This window comes from Podarcis vaucheri, assembly GCF_965113315.1.
Source record: "Podarcis vaucheri genome assembly, chromosome: 6".
NCBI classification, from domain to species: domain Eukaryota; kingdom Metazoa; phylum Chordata; class Lepidosauria; order Squamata; family Lacertidae; genus Podarcis; species Podarcis vaucheri.
The window spans coordinates 14676751-14686369 of record NC_138764.1 but is presented as its reverse complement, the minus strand read 5'-3'; positions in this window follow the sequence as shown (position 1 = coordinate 14686369).

The window sequence follows — 9619 nt, the reverse complement described above, 5'->3', positions numbered from 1 at the left end:
CTGGAATTCACTCAAAAATGGTGCCAAACTGTTGGAAACCATCCCCTGAAAGGTTTTTTGGTGGAAAGAGATGGGTTTTTATCATTGAAAAAGAATTTTCACGCATGGTCTGAAAAACATTTTTTTGAAAAAATCCCTAAGCCGCGCGGTCACAATTTCAGCAAAAATCTGACGTTCTGGAATTCACTCAAAAATGGTGCCAAACTGTTGCAAACGATCCCCTGAAAGGTTTTTCAGTGGAAACAGATGTGTTTTTATCATTGAAACAGAATTAGCCCGCAAGGTCTGAACACCTTTTTTTAAAAAAAATCCCTAAGCCACGCAGTCACAATTTCAGCAAAAATCTGACGTTATGGAATTCACTCAAAAATGGTGCCAAACTATTGCAAACGATCCCCTGAAAGGTTTTACAGTGGAAAGAGATGGGTTTTTATCATTGAAACAGAATTAGCCCGTAAGGTCTGAACAACTTTTTTTTTGAAAAAATCCCTAAGCCGCGCGGTCACAATTTCAGCAAAAATCTGACGTTCTGGAATTCACTCAAAAATGGTGCCAAACTGTTGCAAACGATCCCCTGAAAGGTTTTACAGTGGAAAGAGATGGGTTTTTATCATTGAAACAGAATTAGCCCGCAAGGTCTCAACAACTTTTTTTTGAAAAAATCCCTAAGCCGCGCGGTCACAATTTCAGCAAAAATCTGACATTCTGGAATTCACTCAAAAACGGTGCCAAACTGTTGAAAACGATCCCCTGAAAGGTTTTTCGGTGGAAAGAGATGGGTTTTTATGATTGAAAAAAAAATTTCACGCAAGGTCTGAAAAAGATTTTTTTGAAAAAATCCCTAAGCCGCGCGGTCACAATTTCAGCAAAAATCTGACGTTCTGGAATTCACTCAAAAATGGTGCGAAACTGTTGCAAACCATCCCCTGAAAGGTTTTTTGGTGGAAAGAGATGGGTTTTTATCATTGAAAAAGAATTTTCACGCAAGGTCTGAAAAACATTTTTTTGAAAAAATCCCTAAGCCACGCAGTCACAATTTCAGCAAAAATCTGACGTTATGGAATTCACTCAAAAATGGTGCCAAACTATTGCAAACGATCCCCTGAAAGGTTTTACAGTGGAAAGAGATGGGTTTTTATCATTGAAACAGAATTAGCCCGTAAGGTCTGAACAACTTTTTTTTTGAAAAAATCCCTAAGCCGCGCGGTCACAATTTCAGCAAAAATATGACGTTCTGGAATTCACTCAAAAATGGTGCCAAACTGTTGCAAACGATCCCCTGAAAGGTTTTTCGGTGGAAAGAGATGGGTTTTTATCATTGAAAAAGAATTTTCACGCAAGGTCTGAAAAGCATTGTTTTGAAAAAATCCCTAAGCCGCGCGCGGTCACAATTTCAGCAAAAATATGACGTTCTGGAATTCACTCAAAAATGGTGCCAAACTGTTGCAAACGATCCCCTGAAAGGTTTTTCGGTGGAAAGAGATGGGTTTTTATCATTGAAAAAGAATTTTCACCCAAGGTCTGAAAAGCATTGTTTTGAAAAAATCCCTAAGCCGCGCGGTCAAAATTTCAGCAAAAATCTGACGTTCTGGAATTCACACAAAAATGTTGCCAAAGTGTTGAAAACGATCCCCTGAAAGGTTTTTCGGTGGAAAATGGTGGGTTTTTATCATCGAAACAGAATTAGCCCTCGAGGGCTGAACAACTTTTTTAAAAAAAAATCCCTAAGCCGCGCAGTCACAATTTCAGCAAAAATCTGACGTTCTGGAATTCACTAAAAAATGGTGCCAAACTGTTGCAAACGATCCCCTGAAAGGTTTTTCGGTGGAAACAGATGGGTTTCTATCATTGAAACAGAATTAGCCCGCAAGGTCTGAACAACTTTTTTTTTAAAAAAATCCCTAAGCCGCGCAGTCACAAATTCAGCAAAAATCTGACGTTATGGAATTCACTCAAAAATGGTGCCAAACTATTGTAAACTATCCCCTGAAAGGTTTTACAGTGGAAAGAGATGGGTTTTTATCATTGAAACAGAATTAGCCCGCAAGGTCTCAACAACTTTTTTTTGAAAAAATCCCTAAGCCGCGCGGTCACAATTTCAGCAAAAATCTGACGTTCTGGAATTCACTCAAAAACGGTGCCAAACTGTTGCAAACGATCCCCTGAAAGGTTTTTCGGTGGAAAGAGATGGGTTTTTATGATTGAAAAAAAAATTTCACGCAAGGTCTGAAAAAGATTTTTTTGAAAAAATCCCTAAGCCGCGCGGTCACAATTTCAGCAAAAATCTGACGTTCTGGAATTCACTCAAAAATGGTGCCAAACTATTGCAAACGATCCCCTGAAAGGTTTTACAGTGGAAAGAGATGGGTTTTTATCATTGAAACAGAATTAGCCCGTAAGGTCTGAACAACTTTTTTTTTGAAAAAATCCCTAAGCCGCGCGGTCACAATTTCAGCAAAAATCTGACGTTCTGGAATTCACTCAAAAATGGTGCCAAACTGTTGCAAACGATCCCCTGAAAGGTTTTACAGTGGAAAGAGATGGGTTTTTATCATTGAAACAGAATTAGCCCGCAAGGTCTCAACAACTTTTTTTTGAAAAAATCCCTAAGCCGCGCGGTCACAATTTCAGCAAAAATCTGACGTTCTGGAATTCACTCAAAAACGGTGCCAAACTGTTGCAAACGATCCCCTGAAAGGTTTTTCGGTGGAAAGAGATGGGTTTTTATGATTGAAAAAAAAATTTCACGCAAGGTCTGAAAAAGATTTTTTTGAAAAAATCCCTAAGCCGCGCGGTCACAATTTCAGCAAAAATCTGACATTCTGGAATTCACTCAAAAATGGTGCCAAACTATTGCAAACGATCCCCTGAAAGGTTTTACAGTGGAAAGAGATGGGTTTTTATCATTGAAACAGAATTAGCCCGTAAGGTCTGAACAACTTTTTTTTTGAAAAAATCCCTAAGCCGCGCGGTCACAATTTCAGCAAAAATCTGACGTTCTGGAATTCACTCAAAAATGGTGCCAAACTGTTGCAAACGATCCCCTGAAAGGTTTTACAGTGGAAAGAGATGGGTTTTTATCATTGAAACAGAATTAGCCCGCAAGGTCTCAACAACTTTTTTTTGAAAAAATCCCTAAGCCGCGCGGTCACAATTTCAGCAAAAATCTGACATTCTGGAATTCACTCAAAAACGGTGCCAAACTGTTGCAAACGATCCCCTGAAAGGTTTTTCGGTGGAAAGAGATGGGTTTTTATGATTGAAAAAAAAATTTCACGCAAGGTCTGAAAAAGATTTTTTTGAAAAAATCCCTAAGCCGCGCGGTCACAATTTCAGCAAAAATCTGACATTCTGGAATTCACTCAAAAACGGTGCCAAACTGTTGCAAACCATCCCCTGAAAGGTTTTTTGGTGGAAAGAGATGGGTTTTTATCATTGAAAAAGAATTTTCACGCAAGGTCTGAAAAACATTTTTTTGAAAAAATCCCTAAGCCGCGCGGTCACAATTTCAGCAAAAATCTGACGTTCTGGGATTCACTCAAAAATGGTGCCAAACTGTTGCAAACGATCCCCTGAAAGGTTTTTCAGTGGAAACAGATGTGTTTTTATCATTGAAACAGAATTAGCCCGCAAGGTCTGAACAACTTTTTTTAAAAAAAATCCCTAAGCCACGCAGTCACAATTTCAGCAAAAATCTGACGTTATGGAATTCACTCAAAAATGGTGCCAAACTATTGCAAACGATCCCCTGAAAGGTTTTACAGTGGAAAGAGATGGGTTTTTATCATTGAAACAGAATTAGCCCGTAAGGTCTGAACAACTTTTTTTTTGAAAAAATCCCTAAGCCGCGCGGTCACAATTTCAGCAAAAATCTGACGTTCTGGAATTCACTCAAAAATGGTGCCAAACTGTTGCAAACGATCCCCTGAAAGGTTTTACAGTGGAAAGAGATGGGTTTTTATCATTGAAACAGAATTAGCCCGCAAGGTCTCAACAACTTTTTTTTGAAAAAATCCCTAAGCCGCGCGGTCACAATTTCAGCAAAAATCTGACGTTCTGGAATTCACTCAAAAACGGTGCCAAACTGTTGCAAACGATCCCCTGAAAGGTTTTTCGGTGGAAAGAGATGGGTTTTTATGATTGAAAAAAAAATTTCACGCAAGGTCTGAAAAAGATTTTTTTGAAAAAATCCCTAAGCCGCGCGGTCACAATTTCAGCAAAAATCTGACGTTCTGGAATTCACTCAAAAATGGTGCGAAACTGTTGCAAACCATCCCCTGAAAGGTTTTTTGGTGGAAAGAGATGGGTTTTTATCATTGAAAAAGAATTTTCACGCAAGGTCTGAAAAACATTTTTTTGAAAAAATCCCTAAGCCGCGCGGTCACAATTTCAGCAAAAATCTGACGTTCTGGAATTCACTAAAAAATGGTGCCAAACTGTTGCAAACGATCCCCTGAAAGGTTTTTCGGTGGAAACAGATGGGTTTCTATCATTGAAACAGAATTAGCCCGCAAGGTCTGAACAACTTTTTTTTTAAAAAAATCCCTAAGCCGCGCAGTCACAAATTCAGCAAAAATCTGACGTTATGGAATTCACTCAAAAATGGTGCCAAACTATTGTAAACTATCCCCTGAAAGGTTTTACAGTGGAAAGAGATGGGTTTTTATCATTGAAACAGAATTAGCCCGCAAGGTCTCAACAACTTTTTTTTGAAAAAATCCCTAAGCCGCGCGGTCACAATTTCAGCAAAAATCTGACGTTCTGGAATTCACTCAAAAACGGTGCCAAACTGTTGCAAACGATCCCCTGAAAGGTTTTTCGGTGGAAAGAGATGGGTTTTTATGATTGAAAAAAAAATTTCACGCAAGGTCTGAAAAAGATTTTTTTGAAAAAATCCCTAAGCCGCGCGGTCACAATTTCAGCAAAAATCTGACGTTCTGGAATTCACTCAAAAATGGTGCCAAACTATTGCAAACGATCCCCTGAAAGGTTTTACAGTGGAAAGAGATGGGTTTTTATCATTGAAACAGAATTAGCCCGTAAGGTCTGAACAACTTTTTTTTTGAAAAAATCCCTAAGCCGCGCGGTCACAATTTCAGCAAAAATCTGACGTTCTGGAATTCACTCAAAAATGGTGCCAAACTGTTGCAAACGATCCCCTGAAAGGTTTTACAGTGGAAAGAGATGGGTTTTTATCATTGAAACAGAATTAGCCCGCAAGGTCTCAACAACTTTTTTTTGAAAAAATCCCTAAGCCGCGCGGTCACAATTTCAGCAAAAATCTGACGTTCTGGAATTCACTCAAAAACGGTGCCAAACTGTTGCAAACGATCCCCTGAAAGGTTTTTCGGTGGAAAGAGATGGGTTTTTATGATTGAAAAAAAAATTTCACGCAAGGTCTGAAAAAGATTTTTTTGAAAAAATCCCTAAGCCGCGCGGTCACAATTTCAGCAAAAATCTGACGTTCTGGAATTCACTCAAAAATGGTGCGAAACTGTTGCAAACCATCCCCTGAAAGGTTTTTTGGTGGAAAGAGATGGGTTTTTATCATTGAAAAGGAATTTTCACGCAAGGTCTGAAAAACATTTTTTTGAAAAAATCCCTAAGCCGCGCGGTCACAATTTCAGCAAAAATCTGACGTTCTGGAATTCACTCAAAAATGGTGCCAAACTGTTGCAAACGATCCCCTGAAAGGTTTTTCGGTGGAAACAGATGGGTTTTTATCATTGAAACAGAATTAGCCCGCAAGGTCTGAACAACTTTTTTTAAAAAAAAATCCCTAAGCCGCGCAGTCACAAATTCAGCAAAAATCTGACGTTCTGGAATTCACTCAAAAATGGTGCCAAACTATTGTAAACTATCCCCTGAAAGGTTTTACAGTGGAAAGAGATGGGTTTTTATCATTGAAACAGAATTAGCCCGCAAGGTCTCAACAACTTTTTTTTGAAAAAATCCCTAAGCCGCGCGGTCACAATTTCAGCAAAAATCTGACGTTCTGGAATTCACTCAAAAACGGTGCCAAACTGTTGCAAACGATCCCCTGAAAGGTTTTTGGGTGGAAAGAGATGGGTTTTTATGATTGAAAAAAAAATTTCACGCAAGGTCTGAAAAAGATTTTTTTGAAAAAATCCCTAAGCCGCGCGGTCACAATTTCAGCAAAAATCTGACGTTCTGGAATTCACTCAAAAATGGTGCGAAACTGTTGCAAACCATCCCCTGAAAGGTTTTTTGGTGGAAAGAGATGGGTTTTTATCATTGAAAAAGAATTTTCACGCAAGGTCTGAAAAACATTTTTTTGAAAAAATCCCTAAGCCGCGCGGTCACAATTTCAGCAAAAATCTGACGTTCTGGAATTCACTCAAAAATAGTGCCAAACTGTTGCAAACGATCCCCTGAAAGGTTTTTCGGTGGAAACAGATGGGTTTTTATCATTGAAACAGAATTAGCCCGCAAGGTCTGAACAACTTTTTTTTAAAAAAATCCCTAAGCCGCGCAGTCACAAATTCAGCAAAAATCTGACGTTATGGAATTCACTCAAAAATGGTGCCAAACTATTGTAAACTATCCCCTGAAAGGTTTTACAGTGGAAAGAGATGGGTTTTTATCATTGAAACAGAATTAGCCCGCAAGGTCTCAACAACTTTTTTTTGAAAAAATCCCTAAGCCGCGCGGTCACAATTTCAGCAAAAATCTGACGTTCTGGAATTCACTCAAAAACGGTGCCAAACTGTTGCAAACGATCCCCTGAAAGGTTTTTCGGTGGAAAGAGATGGGTTTTTATGATTGAAAAAAAAATTTCACGCAAGGTCTGAAAAAGATTTTTTTGAAAAAACCCTAAGCCGCGCGGTCACCATTTCAGCAAAAATCTGACGTTCTGGAATTCACTCAAAAATGGTGCGAAACTGTTGCAAACCATCCCCTGAAAGGTTTTTTGGTGGAAAGAGATGGGTTTTTATCATTGAAAAAGAATTTTCACGCAAGGTCTGAAAAACATTTTTTTGAAAAAATCCCTAAGCCGCGCGGTCACAATTTCAGCAAAAATCTGACGTTCTGGAATTCACTCAAAAATGGTGCCAAACTGTTGCAAACGATCCCCTGAAAGGTTTTTCAGTGGAAACAGATGTGTTTTTATCATTGAAACAGAATTAGCCCGCAAGGTCTGAACAACTTTTTTTAAAAAAAATCCCTAAGCCACGCAGTCACAATTTCAGCAAAAATCTGACGTTATGGAATTCACTCAAAAATGGTGCCAAACTATTGCAAACGATCCCCTGAAAGGTTTTACAGTGGAAAGAGATGGGTTTTTATCATTGAAACAGAATTAGCCCGTAAGGTCTGAACAACTTTTTTTTTGAAAAAATCCCTAAGCCGCGCGGTCACAATTTCAGCAAAAATCTGACGTTGTGGAATTCACTCAAAAATGGTGCCAAACTATTGCAAACGATCCCCTGAAAGGTTTTTCAGTGGAAACACATGGGTTTTTATCATAGAAACAGAATTAGCCCGCAAGGTCTCAACAACTTTTTTTTGAAAAAATCCCTAAGCCGCGCGGTCACAATTTCAGCAAAAATCTGACGTTCTGGAATTCACTCAAAAATGGTGCCAAACTGTTGCAAACGATCCCCTGAAAGGTTTTTCGGTGGAAACACATGGGTTTTTATCATAGAAACAGAATTAGCCCGCAAGGTCTTAACAACTTTTTTTTGAAAAAATCCCTAAGCCGCGCGGTCACAATTTCAGCAAAAATATGACGTTCTGGAATTCACTCAAAAATGGTGCCAAACTGTTGCAAACGATCCCCTGAAAGGTTTTTCGGTGGAAAGAGATGGGTTTTTATCATTGAAAAAGAATTTTCACGCAAGGTCTGAAAAGCATTGTTTTGAAAAAATCCCTAAGCCGCGCGGTCAAAATTTCAGCAAAAATCTGACGTTATGGAATTCACTCAAAAATGTTGCCAAAGTGTTACAAACGATCCCCTGAAAGGTTTTTCGGTGGAAAATGGTGGGTTTTTATCATCGAAACAGAATTAGCCCTCGAGGGCTGAACAACTTTTTTTAAAAAAAATCCCTAAGCCGCGCGATCACAATTTCAGCAAAAATCTGACGTTCTGGAATTCACTCAAAAATGGTACCAAACTGTTCCAAACGATCCCCTGAAAGGTTTTTCTGTAGAAAGAGATGGGTTTTTATCATTGAAAAAGAATTTTCACGCAAGGTCTGAAAAACTTTTTTTTGAAAAAATCCCTAAGCCGCGCGGTCACAATTTCAGCAAAAATCTGACGTTCTGGAATTCACTCAAAAATGGTGCCAAACTGTTGCAAACGATCCCCTGAAAGGTTTTTCGGTGGAAACAGATGGGTTTTTATCATTGAAACAGAATTAGCCCGCAAGGTCTGAACAACTTTTTTTTAAAAAAATCCCTAAGCCGCGCAGTCACAAATTCAGCAAAAATCTGACGTTATGGAATTCACTCAAAAATGGTGCCAAACTATTGTAAACTATCCCCTGAAAGGTTTTACAGTGGAAAGAGATGGGTTTTTATCATTGAAACAGAATTAGCCCGCAAGGTCTCAACAACTTTTTTTTGAAAAAATCCCTAAGCCGCGCGGTCACAATTTCAGCAAAAATCTGACGTTCTGCAATTCACTCAAAAATGGTGCCAAACTGTTGCAAACGATCCCCTGAAAGGTTTTTCGGTGGAAAGAGATGGGTTTTTATGATTGAAAAAAAAATTTCACGCAAGGTCTGAAAAAAGATTTTTTTGAAAAAATCCCTAAGCCGCGCGGTCACAATTTCAGCAAAAATCTGACGTTCTGCAATTCACTCAAAAATGGTGCCAAACTGTTGCAAACGATCCCCTGAAAGGTTTTTCGGTGGAAAGAGATGGGTTTTTATGATTGAAAAAAAAATTTCACGCAAGGTCTGAAAAAGATTTTTTTGAAAAAATCCCTAAGCCGCGCGGTCACAATTTCAGCAAAAATCTGACGTTCTGGAATTCACTCAAAAATGGTGCCAAACTGTTGCAAACCATCCCCTGAAAGGTTTGGCGGTGGAAACAGAAGTCTTTTTATCACAGGACAAGAAACAAGCCCTCGACAACTTAACCGGCAGGAAAAGATTTTTTTGAAATAATCTCTAAGCCCCAGAGTCACAATTTCATCAAAAATTTGACTTTGGACAATTCACTCAAAAATGGTGGCAAACAATTGCAAATGCTTGCCTGAGAGTTTTGCAGGTCCAAACAGGAGGCTTTTTATTGCAGGAAAAGAAATCAGCTCTCAACAACTTAACCGGCAGGAGGCGGCGCGAAACAGCAATGGCGGTCCTCTTCGGTCTCTGAAGAGGGGCTCCGCGGAAAAGGGTCGTGCGCTGCGGCACAGCGACGACCCACTAAGAAAAACCACGGGCAGAGTGAGCCCGTGGCCGTGGGACTCGGCGGGCACCAGGAGCGTCCCCAGAAACGGTGAAGGAACCCCGTAAGGGGCTCCGGAACGTGGAGGGGGGAGCGGTGCTGTGAGTTCATCGCTCTTTCTGCGGAAGCGAAGCCACGCGGCTGCTGCTGATGAGCGCTGTCCTTTCTTCCTGGAACATTTGGCTCTAAAGCTCCATACTGTTAGGGT